Source organism: Caretta caretta, chromosome 22, assembly GCF_965140235.1.
Source record: "Caretta caretta isolate rCarCar2 chromosome 22, rCarCar1.hap1, whole genome shotgun sequence".
NCBI lineage: Eukaryota > Metazoa > Chordata > Testudines > Cheloniidae > Caretta > Caretta caretta.
The window spans coordinates 10,109,905-10,129,385 of record NC_134227.1 but is presented as its reverse complement, the minus strand read 5'-3'; the positions used below and the strand labels follow the sequence as shown (position 1 = coordinate 10,129,385).

Below are 19,481 nucleotides of genomic sequence, written 5' to 3'. Positions count from 1 at the left end.
TTTACACCTTCTTATATCTTGTATGTAAGTTATACCAGTTGAAACTCCCTTACACATTGGTAGCAGCTGGTAAGTGGTCTAAGAGAAACAAACAGTGGAAGCGGGGGTGTCTTTATTTATAAATCAACCCTGATTTTGGCCCTGGTCGGAAATTCTCCAACAAACATTTTTCCTTTGGAAAATGCCAATTTACTGAAAGCAGAACATTTTTCAGAAGTGTGTTGATTTTGACAACATTTCATTCAGGAAAAAAACCCAGAATGGAATGTTCCCATTTTCTATTTTGAAACAACCTTTTGTTTCAATTGTTTAACATTTTACCAAAATGGAACACTTTGATTGATCCAAAATGATTTCACACACCCCCTCGCCCCTGAATTTCAGTTTGTGGGAAATTTCAGTATTCGTTTGTGATCTGTTTCAGACCCATTTTTGGGAGGAAGTTTTGGAATTTCTTGCAAAATGGAAAATCCCGCTCTAGTGTGCAGTCTATAACCCCCTTCTTATTCACCCCACAGACAGCCTGGACTAGTATAAGTTTTTAAACTTCAAAAGTGTTGGCCACGCTAATTAATAGGAAATACTTGCAGCTTTAAATAAAGCTCAGTAAACATGGATCAGAGGATCACTTGGGTTTCAAAATCATGTACTTAAACTCACTTCCTTACCAGCCTCGTTACCAATGTTTTAGGACCAATAAAAATGAAAGAATGTTACTTTTTGCATTTCAGGCAGCTTAGACAATGAGACTAGTCAGTTGCACCTCTTGGTTTTCATGCACTAGGCCAGCGCTATGTTGTCTGGGATGCAAACACTGCAGAGGACTCTTTAAATCCATGCACCACCAATAGCAAAGCTGTTTCCAGAGAGGTTTTAAAAGCACTGTTAATGAAAAACTTCTGGTTATTATTAGGTTAAAAGTTAGAACTTCCACCTGTTAGAAAACAAGAGATCGGCTGTCCCTTCTGAGATGTAACATCTGCTGGGCATGTTCTTCACATCAAGACCTCATTTTACCATCTAGGTCCATGTCTTTCCTGATGATGCCATCAGAAATGGGATACATGAAGTATTAGGTTAGTAGGTTACAGAAACCTTGGTTTGGGGCCTAAATTATCTGATTACCGCATTTAGAGTCAACCAGCCTATTGGAGAAAATGCCGATCCCCTATTAATTTGACAGGTTTGGGGGACATCAAAAACTGGATAAAAAGAAGTAGGTCCAGGTATTTGAGAAGCAACTGGAAAATGATTCCTGGGGAGACCTAACCACACAGTTCTGTTTAGGAGAGGCTTTGGTTTAAAGCAAATGGGAATTGGATGAGTTAGGCTGGAGCAGATACTTTTGGGCATTCACATGTATAAACATCAGCCTCCTTTACATGGTCCACAGCTTCTGGATATATAAAGTGCTGCAGCTGTGAAATGTCTTTTTCTCATCTCCAGCTAGCAAGAGGACACTGCCCCCTCCTGTCTGATTCAGACTGCTGCCTGGAGGTGGCAAGTGTGCAAATTGCCATGGCTTGTAGCCGAAATACTCTGTAGATGCTGCCCACTTTTATTATAATTAGTGCAGAACGCAGTAATCCATCCACGCAACAACATAGGCCATGGAGAGCCCATCCGCCCAGCGCTCCACTCTCTGCACTGACTTACCATTCAATACATGGCTGAATTCAACCTGAATTTAGGCCCCAAACCTTGGTTTGGGTATCAACCTTTACCTTCAAAATCCCTCCATCAGACTGGTTCAAGTTCCAGTACCTGAGCATTGCCCTACATGATCATCACCTCCCCCCGTCCCCATGGCAGCAAGTAAGAAAGCCATGGGTGCAGAAGATAGAGTTTTCCCACCAACAGGCCCTGAGTAGAGCAACCCCCCCCCCACCCCCACACCCCCATACCAGTAAGAATGCAAGTGTTGTATATGCAGGATGCAGGGATCAATGCTCATTAAAGACAGACTTTGTACATTCCTTGTATTAACACTGAATAGTTTGCATTACGCATGTGTGATCCTTGACTTTTGATGCTAGAGGCCAGCCCGCCGTGGCTAGATATGCTGCAGAAAGAGGCAGCTCCTATGCAGGCAGGCGGAATGTCACAGACAGCATATCAAAGGAGCGGGAGCCTCCTGAAGTCTTGATACAGATGAAGCACGATCTCACACCAGAAATCTCACAGACAGGATAAGTATGTATCCAGCTGACCTCACATTCCTAATCCTATGAGATTTATGTAAAATAAAATCACTTACCTTTGCAGCGCCTCCCCTTTTGTTCGGTGGCAGTTGTTTATGTTCTCAGAGAGCAAGCTCCTAGTGGGGATGGACTGTTGGCTCTGTCTCTTTTGGGACCAGGACATGGTTCCGGATGCTGTTTCCAGCACAGCACTGAGGATGGTGTCACCTTCACCCAGGCATCAGCTCTGCTTCTTTCTAAAACCTTTCAATAAAATGTGAAATGACTTTTTGTGCTGGGGAAAGCTGTCAGACTGACTGCTATGGAGCGCGGGTCCTTCATGTCCACAGAGCCAACAGGGCATGTGCAGCACGAAGACATGCTTGCTCCATGACATCCCCCACCAACACACCCAACTCTGAATGGAAGGGACCCCCTTTAAGGGTGAGAGTGGGCTGCAGGCTGTATGGCCCATTCAGTCCTCGGGCTCTCTGCGGAAAATGCTGACAAGCGGACCAATGATAGAGCTCTTTCTGGGACGTGGGCCCCTTCCCACCTACAACTGGACTCCGACCGACCAGCCTAATTCACACTGTTTTGCATGAGCGACATGTGACTGCTTTTCAGACAGTTAAAATAAAAACCTTCCATCTTTCGAGCAGGTTCCCACCTTTTCCCTATCCAGAGACTGAAGCTCTAGTGATTAACAGGCAGTGCCATCTGCTGGTGCTATGTGGTGTTGAAACTCATCTTTGCCCACAAACGGTGATGCTGGGGGTGGGGAGATAGGAGTTAAAATGAATGGGAGCATGGACTAGCACAGCTCCGGCTCTTATCCCTGGCTTGGGAAAGTCACATTGCCCCACAGTTCCACCCACCCCATTGCCTTGTACAGTCAGAGCTAAGGGACCTGTTTCAATCCACATTAATGGCCTTTCAGAGTCCATTTCTCTACTTTAACCACTGGATGTGGGAGCACAGTCACAAAGTTTGGACTCTTTAGGCTTGATTTTCTACCCGCTTACATTGGTGTAAACTCGGGGGGCTGGGGGGGGGTTTCCACTGATTTCAATGGAGTCACTCCCAATTTACACCAGCAAGAGACCAGAATCTGACCCTTTCGCTGGGTATTTTGGCTGCCTGAGGCTACATGCTATTAAATAAGTGATAGCAATGGGGTTGTGCCAAATATTGGATCAATCTCATCTCTCATTTTTATTAGGCGCAGGGCCGCCCAGAGGATTCAGGGGGCCTGGGGTCTTCTGCGGAGAGTCCTTCATTCTGGGTGTGTTCAGCGGCACTGAAGGACCCGCTGCTGAAGTGCTGCTGAAAACTCTCATGGGGGCCCCTGAAAACTCTCGTGGGGGCCCCTGTGGGGCCCAGGGCCTGGGGAAAATTGCCCCACTTGCCCCCCTGGGCAGCCCTGATTAGGTGAGCAGCCCAATGCCAATATGTGTGTGTTTCATTTTATAAACGCCGCAGGGAGCCATTTATGGGGCTGAAATTGTGGGAGGTCATGGAACTTTTAGTTGCTGGAAGGTGAAAATAGTATTACAGAACAAGCCTTAGCATCATTTTGGTAAAAGTAAATGGCTCTGAGGAAATAAAAATAAAAAAGAAAAGTCTCAAAAAATCAATCACAAACCCCAGTTTTGGTTTATTCTGGTTCCTGTAGAATTCAAATGGTGTGGTCACATTTTTATGAGCCTTCATGGAGACGGGCAATACACCCCCTCCCACAAGGCTCGATCACACATACACCAGCCATCCCCCTTGATGAGGATAAACTCTCTTATTACCCATAAGGGATATTGTTCAAATCTGTCTCTTTCATGGGCACCAATGACAGGATCTATAGTTTGCTCCGAGTCAGCTGCACCTGTCTGGGGCTTCACATCTAGCACAGGGATAGGAGAGTACCGGTGCCTTCAGAGGGTATTTTAATTTATTATGTAATTTGGTCTCCAGGAACTATGCATGTCACTTCCCATTTGTCAGCCATTAACCTGGCATCATATTGAACAAAAAAAAAAAAAAAAGAGAATCAGAAGAATCAGCACTGGACTCTTAGATCATCATTTCCAACTCCCATCTCCCCCAGTGCACTTGAATGAGACTGAGGTTTCAAGTGAAGCTCAGAGGAACCTCAGCTAAGTGACTGAAAACTAAGTGACAGTCAACTTCTTTGGCTCAAGTTTGCTCCGTGCTTTGGGACGCCTTCCATCCTCAAACTCCAAGTGAAACTTGGAAGGCGGGAACATGAGCAGACAAAGAAAAGAAAAAAGTTTCTGTAGCAATCCCTGTGAATCAGAACTCCCAGTGTTCCACCCACCTCTGCTAAGGAACAAGTGGAGGAGTCTGCCTGCGCTGCCTTTGATATGGTAATGAGAACCTAATGTTAACCTCAGGAAATAGACAGTCTTCTTAAAGATATAGAGGACCGTTGTCTGGTATGAATCCAGGCCAAACAACAGTGATCTAAACTTACTTGATATTTTTTAATGGTTTGGTCACTCACGGGTGTGTTAGTTTCAGTCCAATTCTTAACTCAACCCCCCTCATGCTTAACACCAATTGGACCCTGGTTTTGCTGACTCAGCAGAGATGCCTAAAAGCGATTGGAGAGTGAGCGCCCGTCACTGCCATAGCAGTGTCCCTATGGCCCAGGGCTGAAGCACATTGTGTGGGTGTGTAAGCTTGCACTATTCATGTAGAACTCGTTCTGCGGATAAGCCATGACTTCGGTCTCCAGCGCTGTCTAGCTGTCAATGTTTATGAGCACAAAGACAAAAACGCATTAGCAGCAGTGCAATAACGTGAACAATTTTATGAAAATAGATTGAATTTCCTCCCTAGGTTGCCAGGATTCAAAGCAATTGCTGACAAAAGCAAATTTGTTGGTTCTTTCATCTGGGTACTTTATTTACATAAACTTTCACCTTCCAACTCACCCTGGGTTCCCCTCCTTGACCTGCTCCTCGGATCTGACCAATTCCAGCTCTTTAGCCACTTGCTATAAGATGGGCCCCACCTCTGTGTCTTGTCTATATGAAGGTATTTATATGGATCTAATTCTTGTAGCAGAGAGTGCCTCCCAGTCTGTAATGTAGTTATCCTCACAACGCCCTCGTGAGACAGGCAGTGCTATTACCGCCATTTTACAGACGGAAAATTCTGGCACAGACGGGCGAAGGCCCGGATCAAAGGAATGTAGATGCTTTCACGGGGAGTCGGGCACCTAAATCCTTTTGAAGATCTGGGCCTACCCAAGATCACAGAGTTTGTAGCAGAGCGGGGAACTGAACCCCGCTGTCCCAAAGCTCAGTTAGTGCCCCAGCCATGGGACCATCCTTCCTCTTTTCCTTAGGCCATCAGGTGCGACATACAATGTACATTGGTTAAATTTTTAAGCCCCGTTTTACACTGTTAAAGGTTTATCAGCTCAGCTACACCTCCGGGGAAGAAAGCCACTACTAACAAGATGCAGGTGGAAAATGTCTGCTCTCGAGGCATAAATCAGGACCAAGGGAAAATGGAGTGGGAGGCAGCTGCATGTCCTCCAGCACTGAGGCCCCTCTATAGGCTTTGGTTTTTGCATTTTATTCACCCCCCCCTTGCTACATCCTCTCAAGAATAGCAGGATTTTCATCACAGAACGATTGTCTTCCTACCCCTTCCCTAAGTAGGATTATCCTGCAGCACTGTTTTCCAGTAGAAACAGGCTCAAATGACACAACATCTTGATCCAGATAAGGGAATATGCACACCCCAGAATGCAGGGGTGCAATCTTGGCATGAGTGACTTAGTCAAAGGCAAAGCTCTCATTCATTTCAATGGAGCTGGGTTTTCACCCCAGGGTTCTTGGGCTCTGAGGTTGCTGTCCGGTGCATCAGAGAGATACTAAATTTGGAGCTGTGGTTGGATTTGCCACCCCTGCTGTGTAGGGATATTTGGATCCAGGATTTTGGGTTTCGTTAAGGCTGGGGTGGGATGGGACTGGACCTTGCTTCTTCCCTGTTGGCATTTCTCAGACATCCTTCTCCCATAACAGACAGAAGGATGAGTCAATATAGGTCTATATGATAGATTTTATAAAATCATGACGTGTGGAGAAAGTAAAGAAGGAAGTGTTATTTACTCCTTCTCATAACACAAGAGCTAGGGGTCACCCAATGAAATTAATAGGCATCAGTTTTAAAACAAACAAAAGGAAGTGTTTCTTCACACAGCGCACAGTCAACCTATGGAATTCTTTGCCAGAGGATGTTGAGAAGGCCAAGACTATAACAGGGTTCAAAAAAGAACTAGATAAGTTCATGGAGGATAGGTCCATCAATGGCTACTAGCCAAGATGGGCAGGGATGAAGCTTCTGTTTGACAGAAGCTGGGAATGGACAATGGGATGGATCACTTGATGATTACCTGTTCATTCCCTCTCGGGCACCTGGCATTGGCCACTGTCAGAAGACAGGATACTGGGCTAGGTGGACCTTTGGTCTGACCCAGTATGGCCGTTCTCATGTTCAATAGCTCTTTCACTTTACTACCACTAAACCCAGCAGGACATGGAGTTGACTCCAGCTCTACATTCTACCCTAGCAGACTTAGCCTTACATAGCTTGGTGACTTGCAAATTTCTGCTCTTGGGCACTGGAGAAGAGTGGCTCACCAGTCAGCATACCACCCCATGGCTGGGCATGGCATGGCATGGCAGGGCCTTCCCCCTCAGATGTCTCTCTATAGTAATTCAGACCCTGCAGTGGGTCTGGTTCTTTTAGTGACTCGGCCCTGCCATCAGGTCATAAACAGCCTTGCCTCTTAAGTGGTATCAGTGTCCCAAACAAGTAGCATCCAATGCAATATGAGTCATCAGTTCTATGCTCTCTGCCCCCGCCCCTCCAAGCTCTACTTCAACCCCACTCTTCCTTCAGAGTGGTAGCTGCCCAGGTTTTTCCCCCACTGGGTCTGAGATGGTATTGAGTCTAACACCCTTCCAGGGGTAACAGAGTGGGTTAATTGAGCTCTCAGGCTCCCATTAGCCCCTTGGCTACAATCATGGGATTTGTACACCCCCATCACAGGCATCTGCATGCCTCCAATTGAGAGGAAAGGACAGCAATGCACGCTCCCAGGCAGAACTGGATTTTACATGACTGATGAAATGGCTCATTAGCCTTGCACTCCACAGATTTGGGGGGAAATAAAACAAAAGTAACCAACAGATTTAGCAGCTGTTTAACTGGCACCCTGATAGCTGGCACAGAGATGATTTCCAGAGGATAGACTCTAGACGCAATGCTTTTCAGACCTAAACGTGGCATAGCTAGTTCATTTAATTCCACCACCCCCCCACCCCCAGTGCTGTCTGCAATCTACTTTCAGCAATTCTGGGGGACTCAAGATGTGCCGTAGTAAGCCCTGTGCTCCAGACTGGCAGCCGTGGAGCTGAAGGCCTCAGAAAAACAGCTCCAGCAGAGACAGAGCTTCCTCCATACTGCACTGGCAGTAAGTCCCAACCTTATCCAGGAGACTGGACAGGACCAGGTCTAGAGCCAGGAGAGAGCGGTAAGGAGCCCAGACACTACGGGGGTGGGCGTGGCGTACATAGGTAGGTGGATGAGCTTATAGTGCCTGACCAATAAATCCTTGCCTATTAGTGCCAGTTTGCGGTGGTGGTTTTTGGAACATGGAGCCTGGCCCTTTGAGATCTGTACTGAGGTCATTAGACATTGACCAGAGATGGAAAGGGTCACTTACAGCTAACCTGGGCTTGATTTGAACTAGAGATCTGTCGGAGAGGGCAGGCTCCATGTCCCGTTGCCACTTCCCAAGACATCCATCTCCTTGTTAAGAAAGGCCAGTTTGTCTCTCGTGCCAGCACCATTTGGTATAGGAAAAGTTTGCGGGGGTGGGTCATCAGAGAGCCAGTTATGTCCTCCCACCCCAGCATCAGTTAGATCAGTCTAGGGGCAGTGCACCATACGCCTGCTGTGAATTGCAGCAGTAGAGCACTTCTTCCCTATCTCCTCTCCTTCTGCTATCTTGGGACAGCAACTAGTTCTGCCCAGAGAATTCTCAGCTGGGCAGTTGTGGCCAGATTCCAGCTTCTCTTGCATGTAGCTGAATTTCAGTGCAATTTCTCAGCTGAGTGTCCCAGCACAATGTGTTCTTGGGAGCCTGCAAGAACCAGGACAATTGTTTAACTGACACATTCCTGTTCCTAAAAAGTCTACCTCCATTAAACAGCTACACTCCTATTACACCAGGTGGCATGCAAGCTTGTGGCCTTCCACAGCCTCAGCAACCACTGGGAACATTCCCAGCAGTTCTTCAAGCAACTTGGGACTTAAGGGAACCGTTTCAAGAATTTATTTCCAGGCCGTGCAGCAAAATCTAACATTTATAAATGCATGAAAGAATCCCCTGCCCCAGCAGCAGCACATAAATGACTAAAGAGGACATAAAATACACAGTAAAAATACATGACTATTTCAAAACTACCATAGACTGATGAATGTTTCCAGCTAACTCATTCATACATAGTTCAAATAAATAACTGTCAAAAGGAAATTATATTCCTGGGGGGGGAGGGTGAGAGTGGGGGGGAAGGGAACATGTTTCCCTCACCAATGAGGCAGTAGTGCCAACTGAATATATGTTGATTAGAGGTAAAATTCACCCAGCACAAAGATTAAGCACTCCTGAAGTCACTGGTTTTAAGGCCAGAAGGCACCAATAGATCATCTAGTGTGACCTTCTGTGCAATACAGGCCAGAGAATTTCATCCAGTTATTTCTAATAGCCCTATAACATATGTTTGACTAAAGCATATTTTCCAGAAAGGCACCAGTTCCCTAACAGGAGGGTTCAAGTGGCATATAGACCTTGTGATGGTCCTCTGCACATGCGTGAATTTCACCCTCGAAGAATAGCAATACTTACCAGCGTACAAGCATTAATTCTTACAACATTTGTGGAGTAGTGGTGTAACTACAATCCACACCCACACAATTTTGATTAATACTGTAGTATTTATGCTAGGTGCTCTACATTTAGCCTTCCCTTTCTGCAGATGGGGAAATAGAGTCAGACAGGCTAAGTGATGTGGCCAGGGCTAAAGAGGAAAGACCATTGCAGGGTTGGGATTGGGACTTGGAAGTGCTGGCTGATAGGTCTGTGTATTGAATGCTATGTCGTGTCGCTCTCTGGAGTCCCAGAGACAGAGTGTGAGTCGAAGAGGTAGAGGACACCATTTTGAACACTGTCTGGGCTAAATCAGTCTGTGTGACTTCCACCCCAAGCACAAGCCTATGCACCAATCCACTTTTCTTAGGGCTTACATGGGATTTATGTGGTGCATACACCTTGTACTGGTATAGGACAAATTTCTGCCTTAGTGACGGCCACTAGTACAACTGGAAAAAAGAGGAATGCTACCAGGGAACAAAATGCAATGTATTCCCATGGTGAAGTTCTGGCTTTTACTACAGGAACTGGTGATCCCCTAGGGCACTTGAGGTTTCTGAAGAGTCAAGGATGATTTCTGCCCTTAGCATGTGTGTCTGTCTCTCTCCCCATCCCCAAGTTGACAGGAGCTGTGGATGCACCTCAGGAAAAGATTTGTCCCTAAGCCAGTTCTTTATAGATGGGAGGTTACTAGATGCAACAGACATTAATACTACCATGTGCCTGGCCTTTGGCACATGATGGCCTCTGCTATGACACAGAAACTATTGCTTGCAAGTGGAACTTATCCATCTCCTAATACATCCCTGGAGATAAAGACAGCAGAGCATTCAAATGTTAGCTTGGATTCTTCATCACTGGGCAGCCTAATGCTAGCTGTCAAGAGCTAGAAGACAGGTTTCATTTTGCAATCATGGTTCAGTCTCCTGCTATTAACCAGCAGCAGTGTAGTTCAGATTCGCCCCCGCAAACCACACCACATCCCTACAGACATCCTACAGTGACAAAGGATCTGAAAGATCAGATCAGCTGCATGGGGAGGACTAGGGAGGACCTTAAGCACATTCATTTATGAAATTAGAAGCACTAGCTGATTTCTAACATGGGCTCCCATCTCCTAAAGAGTAAGACTTTGTGGAGTTGGGGTTCCTTCTCAGACCCCACAAAAAGATCTGGGAACTGACTGTCCTAACTGCAGGATGGTAGACTGAAGAGAGCATGGGACTCCAAAGGACAGGCAGCTGGAACTACTGATCCGAGAACCTCAAGAGGTTTGAGTTAGGGTTTGCTCAGTTCCCAAAAGGTTAGGATGGCTGGAAGAATTTCAAAGGTACCCATCACTGGGCAGTCTCACCTCAATATAATCGAGTACCAGAGCATCCTCAAAAGGAGCACAACTCTATTCTCTCCAAACCTCCCAGGTTAGCAGATTCTAGTCTGAGATTTTGGTTATGTTACTGCTTGTGGGTGGGTCAGCAATGACTTATGTCATAAGGCTGGCTGGGGACGTGGAGTGAAGTGCAGACCTGGTTGTCTGGCTCACTGCCCCCCAGAATGGACCCAGCTGAAGTGTCCTGTTCTCTGCACCTACAAGCTCTGTTTTAGACCGTGTTCCTGTCATCTATGTCAAGGTTCTTTCCCCACTCTGAACTCTAGGGTACAGATGTGGGGACCTGCATGAAAACCCCCCCTAAGCTTATTTTTACCAGCTTAGGTTAAAACTTCCCTAAGGTACCAACTATTTTACCTTTTGCCCTTGGACTTTATTGCAGCCACCACCAAGTGTCTAACAAATATATAACAGGGAAAGAGCCTGCTTGGAAACGTCTTTCCCCCAAAAATCCTCCCAAACCCTATACCCCCTTTCCTGGGGAAGGCTTGATAAAAATCCTCAATTTGCATAGGTGAACACAGACCCAAACCCTTGGATCTTAAGAACAATGAAAAAGCAATCAGGTTCTTAAAAGAAGAATTTTAATTGAAGAAAAAATAAAAGAATCACCTCTGTAAAATCAGGATGGTAAATACCTTACAGGATAATCAGATTCAAAACATAGAGAATCCCTTTAGGCAAAAAGACACAAAAACAGGAATATACATTCCATTCAGCACATGTTATTTTATCAGCCATTTAAACAACACAGAATCTAACGCATATCTAACTAGAAAAGGAGTACTTGTGGCACCTTAGAGACTAACCAATTTATTTGAGCATGAGCTTTCGTGAGCTACAGCAAAGTGAGCTGTAGCTCATGAAAGCTTATGCTCAAATAAATTGGTTAGTCTCTAAGGTGCCACAAGTAATGGTCTCAAGCTGCAGTGGGGGAGGTTTAGATTGGATATTAGGAAAAACTTTTTCACTAAGAGGGTGGTGAAACACTGGAATGCGTTACCTAGGGAGGTGGTAGAATCTCCTTCCTTAGAGGTTTTTAAGGTCAGGCTTGACAAAGCCCTGGCTGGGATGATTTAACTGGGAATTGGTCCTGCTTCGAGCAGGGGGTTGGACTAGATGACCTTCTGGGGTCCCTTCCAACCCTTATATTCTATGATTCTATGATTCTAAGTACTCCTTTTCTTTTTGCAAATACAGACGAACACGGCTGTTACTCTGAAACATATCTAACTAGATTACTTACTAAGTTCTAAGACTCCATTCCTTTTCTGTTCCTGCAAAAGCATCACACAGACAGAGAGAGCCTCTGTTTCTCCCCCCCTCCAGCTTTGAAAGTATCTTGTCTCCTCATTGGTCATTTTGCCAGCGAGGTTATCCTAGCTTCTTAACCCTTTACAGGTAAAAGGGTTTTTCCTCTGGCCAGGAAGGATTTTAAAGGTGTTTACCCTTCCCTTTATATTTATGACAACTTGAGAATAGGCTTTTCCAGCACAGTCATTTCTGGTCCTGGCTGGAGGCAGATGCTGCTGAAAGTGTAAGTAACAATGAAAGGAAAGCAAACGGTATAGAAACATAGAAAAAGCTCAGCTCCAGAAATAAGCAGGCATTCAAGGAACTGGAGGGAGTTACTCCTCTACCCCTGAAATCAGTGTTCCCATCCCTGGTGAAGACCTAGGTCAACCTCTTGAGTGCTCAGCAGTGAACACGCTACACCAGGGAGACTGCCCATCTCTATCAGAAGAGCAGAGCGTTCTGTGGAGAAGCCGAACCCTAGACCATAGGACCCTGTACCATGGGCAGCCTGCTCCTGAGCACCCCCTCATGGCCAGAGGTCACTCTATAGCACCCTCCCTCATTTCCCCCCTTTTCAGGGCTCCTTTAAGAGCTCACACTTCAAAGGTAACTCAAACCAGCCCCAAAAGGGGACCCGTTTATTTACATCTCAGGTACATACTGGCCCTCCAGACTCCAACCCTAGTTTAGTCTCTCTCCCAGTAATCCAAAATAACACAAAATCTTTCAAACATAGAATACAAACTCACACAGCGGTCAACCCAGTTTCTTCTTGGCACAGCCCCACCTCCCTGAGGGACTGTCTCTCTCCTTCCTAGCATTTCCTTCACCAGAATTTGTTCTCTTCACAGGTCTTTCCAGTCTCTCTCTGTTTGGATAGGTTCTCTCCCCTGGTTTCCCTGCCGGGAGAGTATTCCTCACTCTCTCCTGCTTCCTGGCACTTTCCTTCAGCTGATTCCAACACTTTCTTGTTCCCTGTAGCACCTACCAACATTACTGAAGTATCTCTCCCACCCCACCCCACATCTCCTGGGCGGGGGGCATGCTTTCTTTTTATATTGGAATCTCCTGATTCATCTCAGGTGGGGCTCATTCTGGAATCAGGGTTGGCTTAGACCTAGGCTTTCCTGTCCATGGGGCAAGCCACCCTGTTCCAGACCCAGTGTCACCCTGAAGAAAGCAGGTGTAGCTGCTCTGGAATTTTATATGGCTGCAGCCACGTTCCCAGGTGGGCAGCTAAGCCGTCTTTTCTACAGCCACTGCAGTGTCAAGTAAACAGATGGGAACCCAGAATTGGGGCCACTTCCTTTATATTCTAGCTCTCCATGTTGAGTCCAGTCTAGGCAGAGGTTTCATTTGATTGTGTCACCCTGAGACATTAGAGTGGGGTTCAGATGACCTAGCCTGGCCAGAAATGTTCAGCTGACACAAGGTCAGGACAGCCCCTGCCATGCTGGCCAGGAAGAAGCTGCTCGAGGCTGAGAAGCCCAGCGGGAGATGAGCTCAGCGGAGGAGGTATCTGACTTTGCTTGATCGAGGCCTGGGTCATTCAGCTCTCTGTGCTGACTCAGTTTTCTTTTGATGGATATTAGGATCTGCATAAGCTTAAAGGGGCTGAGGAGGGGAAGTGTCTGTGCTTTCTGCCTCTGACCTCAGATGGAGACAGCCGGTTCGGGTTAAGGCAATCTGACAGCCCAGGTTCAACGCAGCTTGGATCCTCCATGACTCCACCCCTGTGCTGTGTCCCTGTCCCCCCACCTGGATTGGCACGGATCCCCACTCCCCTTCCACAGAAGTGTGGGAATCTCTTTTTCCTCCCTAGGACCAGCTGCAGGGGTCTCTTCTCCCTGCTGGAGAGACAGGTGTTGTAGCATAGAAAATCCCAGGGTTAACCTCAGCAGCTGGAATGTATCTGCTTGGAAGCATAGGCCAGGCCTTGTATGCTCTTCTCTTGCCCCACAGAGTCCATTGCTGGGATGGTGATTGCTAGGGCCCCCAAGAGCAGTGAGACTTGGAGTTAACACCCCACTGAGCTGCATGGGGTAGTGCACACCTCTAAGAACTACTGTTTCAGGCGGTCTTCACACTCTGGCAAATATCCCAGATTTGGACTATACTTTCAAGCTTTTTCTTGCACCCACATGTGTGAAACTCACTTCTGAGATCCTGCTTTCATCACATGACTCCAAGAGCTGGGCCCCTAATCACAGGTCTCTAGTGTCTATACCTTGATCTAACCCTTGGAGATGGTATTTCATTCTAAAGAAATTTAATACAGACACCTTCTATGTGAAAAGAACTGCATCCAAAACTCATCTGTTGGAAGGCTAAGTGGGCTGATGTAGGCGTGATGGAGGGAAATAGAGGCAATGAAATATTAGGACTTTTCATGTCTCCAACAGAATTTAGCCTTTATTAAAAGGAGAAAAATACTATGATATTCTGTAGAAGTATTTCTAATGCACAATAGTAAAACCAATTCTAAACTTAATCTAACTATATATAACACTCCCATTCATGCTGGCATATAGATGGAAATAAGCATTGTAAGATGTATTATTTATCAATAGTAGCATATTCATATTGCTCTAGGCAGACAAAGGGGGTGTGTGGCAAACAGGCACACAGACATGAAATGATTTGCCCAAGGTCACACAGCAGATCAGTGGCAAAGTCAGGAATACAATTTAGGTTTTCTGATGCATAGGCCAATAGTCGATTTGCTAGGCCTACAATAGCCTCTGATCACTGCTGTGGGAATATGTAGCACTTTAATAAGAAGAGTCTTCTCTCCCTCCAAATAAAATTCAGAGAGTCTGCTGAAGCCAGGACTCCAAAATGTCAAATGATGCAATGCAGTGAGAAGGTGAATTCTGATAGATCTGTGCAGCAAAGCACATTTTTATGAACTTCGCTGCGTCTTCATTGCCATCTACCTTGGCCAGGATCCAGGTCTGTTGATGATGCCAGCATGCCTGGGTCCCTGCCTCCCAGCACATCTGTACATCTTGTTCTCGGCATATTTGCATCTACAGCGCCAGCTGACCTTGTAACAGTCTCGGCGGAGGAAGACTGCAGCTTGAAAGCCTCTCCTCCCACACATAGATATGTCATAGCTGCGCTTGGAATGTTTTCCCTTTGTTCAGTCTGCAGTGAGATGACATCCAATAACTCTGGGAATGTTCTCTCTATCCCTCGTACAGAATAATCCTGAAGGCAATTACAGACCTATCCAGCAATCCCCCAATATGAATTTATAAGTGTAAAATTACAGTCATTGTCTGGCTCAGGCAATAAGGACAAAACGTCCTGTGGGTTCCAGCCTTCCCATTTCTACCTCCTCCACATTCCCAATACTCTGGGAGCAAAGGGGCTTTCCCCATCACTTTTTTCATTGCCTAGCTGCACAGGATGGAATTAGTCATGCATTTGCTATGGGGCTGAGCTGCCAATAGTGTATTGCTTGCGTAATATGTTTGTAAAGTCGTGCTTTGCATCTGCCTCTACTGGTACACATAGGATGACAGCCTCCTACTGTTACTGCCTGCTTAGGGGATTACCCTTTTTGCTCAAATGGTAGAGTTCTGTGCTTTGGGATCAAAGATCTCAAGTTCATTCAGTGTATCTAAGTGATTTATCTGGCTAGAGCTGAGTGAATAACTGATTCTGAATTCAGCAGCTGAATCGAAAAATCTGGAAAAAAAATCCATTTTGATTCAAACCCAAACAATTTTTTTTCTAAATTTTTCATTGAATCAAAAAAAAGAAGAAGAAAAAAAAAGGTCTTTGAATCAACTGAAATGTTTCAGGTCAACTCAAAACAAAAATTTTGGGGGTTTTCTATATGTTTCTAGTGAACCAAAATGTTTCAGTCAAGTCACTATGGTTTTTTTTCCCCCTAGTATTTCATTTTCATTTGAAAAATTTTCAGGTGTTTTTCACCCCCTTTTGCGGGGGTGTGAGTGTGTTTAAATTGGCCAAATTTGAAAACAAAATACTGTTTTGAAATGAAAAGCCAAAATGAAACGTTGAGACGTCTTGATTGTTCAGGTTTTTCTGTTTAAAACTATTTGTCGCATTTGACCCAAATTCATGAACAGTTTTGGAACTCCCCAAAATACTTTTCAGCTAAATTTCTATTTACCTCCACAAATGCATCCAGCTCTGTATACAGCCTCCATCACTGTAGTATCAGAGCACTGCACAATCTTTAATTTATCTAACTACATAACATCCCTGTGCAGTAGAGAACTCTGCAGCCTCAGAAACTCAGTCCAGACAATTCCTGTAACATAACTGTTTGAACAGAGGTCATTTGGATTGTGGGCTGCTGGCTGGAGGGACTGTCTCCAGGAGCCAATAACCTGGAAGATGCTTAATGGTGACATCCTATTAGTATACCAGTTGGGTAGTGTACAAGCGTCCCCAGGGAATCCTGAAGCTTTCAAAAGGGCTGAGGAGGAATCAGTTGTGGGGAAGTGCCAGGAGAAAGATTTGCTTTTGGGGAACATTTTTTAAATAGGCCAGCACCTAAGTGATCACTGCACAATTTGGGCAGGCACTTGCTATGTTCAGAAGTCCAGCTTTGCATGTGCGATGTGCCATGCAATGGTGCCAATAAGCACTTATTTGGATGTGCAGCAGCGTCAAAGAAGCACGGAGCTTGGAGCAATAAATCCCCTACATGGTGTTGTAGGCAAGGAGTCACTGGGGAAGCTTGTCCAGCACTTGCTTAGTTCAAGGCTGCTCTGCTCTTGGTTTAGCCCACCTCTCTCCTTTTGGGGGCTAGCATAACTCTCACCTGTTCTGAACATGGAAGTTTAACAGAAGCAGAATGGACAAAAAGTTGGCCGAGACAACATGGCCTCGCTGATGTGTCCCCCCTAGCCCCCAAGATTCTGTATGTCACAAGATCTCGAGGGATTGTTGAGCTGTGTCGTCATCTCAGCACTTAAATTGCCCCAGGGTACGATCTTTCCACACTAAAAATACCACTGAAACCTTGTAGAATGAATGTAGGCCTACACAAAGGAAACTGATGCATTCACTCTGGCAACTCTCATATACCTTGTCATGCCAAGACAGCTATTGAAACTGAATTACTGTACTTCCAGAATGGCTATGAATTTGATGTATGATTATATATCAGTGACTTACCCATCTGTGCCAAGAAAATTCCTTTGTATACTTGGGCCAGATTCCCATCTCATTTAAACCATTTTCAATCAGGGATTACTCTCCTGAACTCAGTGGAGTTACCCCCGATTTACACTGGCGTAACAGAGATCAGTGTTTGAACTGCATCCTCCTCCCAGTCTTAAAGCTTTAAATCAGAGCCAAAGAAGCAAATGTAACTACTGGTAAGTGTGTGGGAGAAGATCCACATGGATCCCAAACCAAAGCCAATAAGTCTGACAAAGCTATAGAAACTGACTCTTTAGGTCAAGCTGTTGCAGTTTACACTTTCAGATGGGGAGAGCCCTGGTTCAATCCCCAGCATGTCAACCAAAGATGATGAGTGTCACACAAGCTTTCATTATGTGTGCTTCAACTTTTGGCAATGTCTTACTATCTTCTCAACACCTCCCACCTTATGCATGAAATTCAAAAGTCTATTGCAAAACGGACACTTTTTTTTCTGGCATTTCTTTGTTTTGGGCCATTTAATGACCCCAAAATGTTTTCCCTCCCTTCCTCTCTCCCAACATTTTTGCAAAATGGTCATTTTCCCATTAAAAGCACTCAGCCTATCCAACTCTGCATATTGGCAGGGGTAAAGGATTTGGGCACAAAAGGAAATTTTGAATATCACATTTTTGACTTGAGAAACTCTTCCAAATTTCAAACCAAAACCATGAAGTTTGGGTGTGTTTTTTGTCATCAGACTGGACAATTTGCAAAAATGCAAACCTCTGAGGCTGAGGATTTCAACTTTTTGTTTTGAACTTCCCTCCACCCGTATAGTGCTGGCAAACAATCACCTCTAGTGGTCCCTGCTTTAACCAGCAGAGGGGGCTTGCGTGCCATGCTCATTTCATGCTATCCTGAACACCTCCTGAAAACAAACACACACATCTTATTCCAGTGTTGTAGAGGGGGGGCTTTAAAAAAAAGGGTGAAGCACTAGCTAGAAGCCTTATTGAAAAAGGATATTTACCCATGTACCACATATGGATATTTTACATAGTTTTGTGCATGGAGCAGACTTTGGATGTATGTAGAAACAAATCCGATGAAGGATCTGATGCTGTGCATTTACCTCATTCTACAGCAGCATGGACTGCTGCACTAAGTAAATACGTTCTGGCATATATTGTCCACAAGATGGGCACTCAGGTAGGTAGAGACAATCTCTTTTTGAGGATGATCACTCCTTCCTCATGGTGGCAGCTCCATTCCGCAGGCGCCATGGAAAGACACCTGTGAGTGTGAGAAACAGAACTTTCACAGGAGTCTGATGCAGACTGTGGAACTCCCTGCCACAAGAGATAAGAATGACCATCTGTCTCATGGCAGTCAGCACTCAAGCCCCAATTCAGCATGGTACTTATGCATGCTGAAGTCCCAGTGAAGTTGGGCCCCCTTTGTATTAGGCACAGCACAAACATATAGTAAGGGACAGCTCCTGTCCCAAAGATTACGGTCTAAGTAGACAAGGGGTGAGAGGGGTGACAGAGGCATATAGACTTATTCCAGGTCACCCAGCAGGTGAGTAAAAGGACTCAGATTTTCTGACTGCCAGGATGGTGCTCTATCTCCTGGGCCACACTGACTCCAACAATAGAGATGGTCAGGAATTTTCTGCCAGAATAATTTTCCAATGGAAAATGCCCTTTCACAAAAATCAAAATTTGCTGTGGGAAAATTTTAAATTTTGTTTTAAAATGTTGACTTTCCATCAGGCAAATTGAAATGATGGCTTCCTGACTTGGCTGGAAAGCACTTGTCCTTCAGGCAGAAAGGGAAATTGACAAAAACCTGCCAGGAGGGCTGCCAAGACTAAGTGCCCGGATCCTCTGCTCAGGCTAAGTGCCCAGATCCTCTGCCCTCCCTGGCTCTCAGCCTCCCCTACAGCTCCAGTGACAAACAGACAGAGATCCCATGTGCCCAGTCTCTCTACCTTCCCCCCAGCTCCGGGGCAAGAGAGGCTGAGAACCTTTCTGCTTATCCACCTCCCAGACAGGGAGCCGCTCTGCCTCTCTGGTTTCTGGAGCTGGAGGTGAGGCAAGGAGGTTGAGTGCCTCTCTGGCAAATGGGCTTGAAGGCTCTTGTCAAGTTCACCATCTACCAGCATGCAGCTAGGAAGCTGAAAAATTCCATTTCAGTTCTCCCAAGATGGAGTTTTCACTGAAACCCCTTCCTGCTAAAAGTTCACACTTGTGACTTTTCATCCTGTTTTGGGAGACATTTTTTTTCCTCAAAAACATGATTTGTTTTGGTCGAAAGGGATTTCCCTTTTCCAGCTAGTTCTATTCATTAACCACTCTCTTTTTACAACACATTTACAGAGTCTAATGTCCATGAAGCCACATCAAGTCTTCCATCTTTTCTCCAGTGCTGATGAAAGGTTGTTGCAGAACAGCTGGTATTTCTCTTTGCCTGATTGTTTATTACCAGATGTGATCATACCTGCCATCCAACCTGTTCT

At 45.5% G+C, this 19,481-nt stretch overlaps 1 long non-coding RNA gene across 1 annotated transcript in view; it reads right to left on the bottom strand.

The window, feature by feature from the left end:
• Positions 1 to 2,263: 2,263 nt before the first annotated feature.
• The window catches only part of LOC142069815 (uncharacterized), a 58,062-nt gene continuing 40,844 nt past the window's right edge, over positions 2,264 to 19,481 (bottom strand). Inside the window, exon 3 of the long non-coding RNA XR_012665797.1 lies at positions 2,264 to 2,444. This is a non-coding gene — a long non-coding RNA (uncharacterized LOC142069815). The remainder of the gene's footprint in view (positions 2,445 to 19,481) is intronic.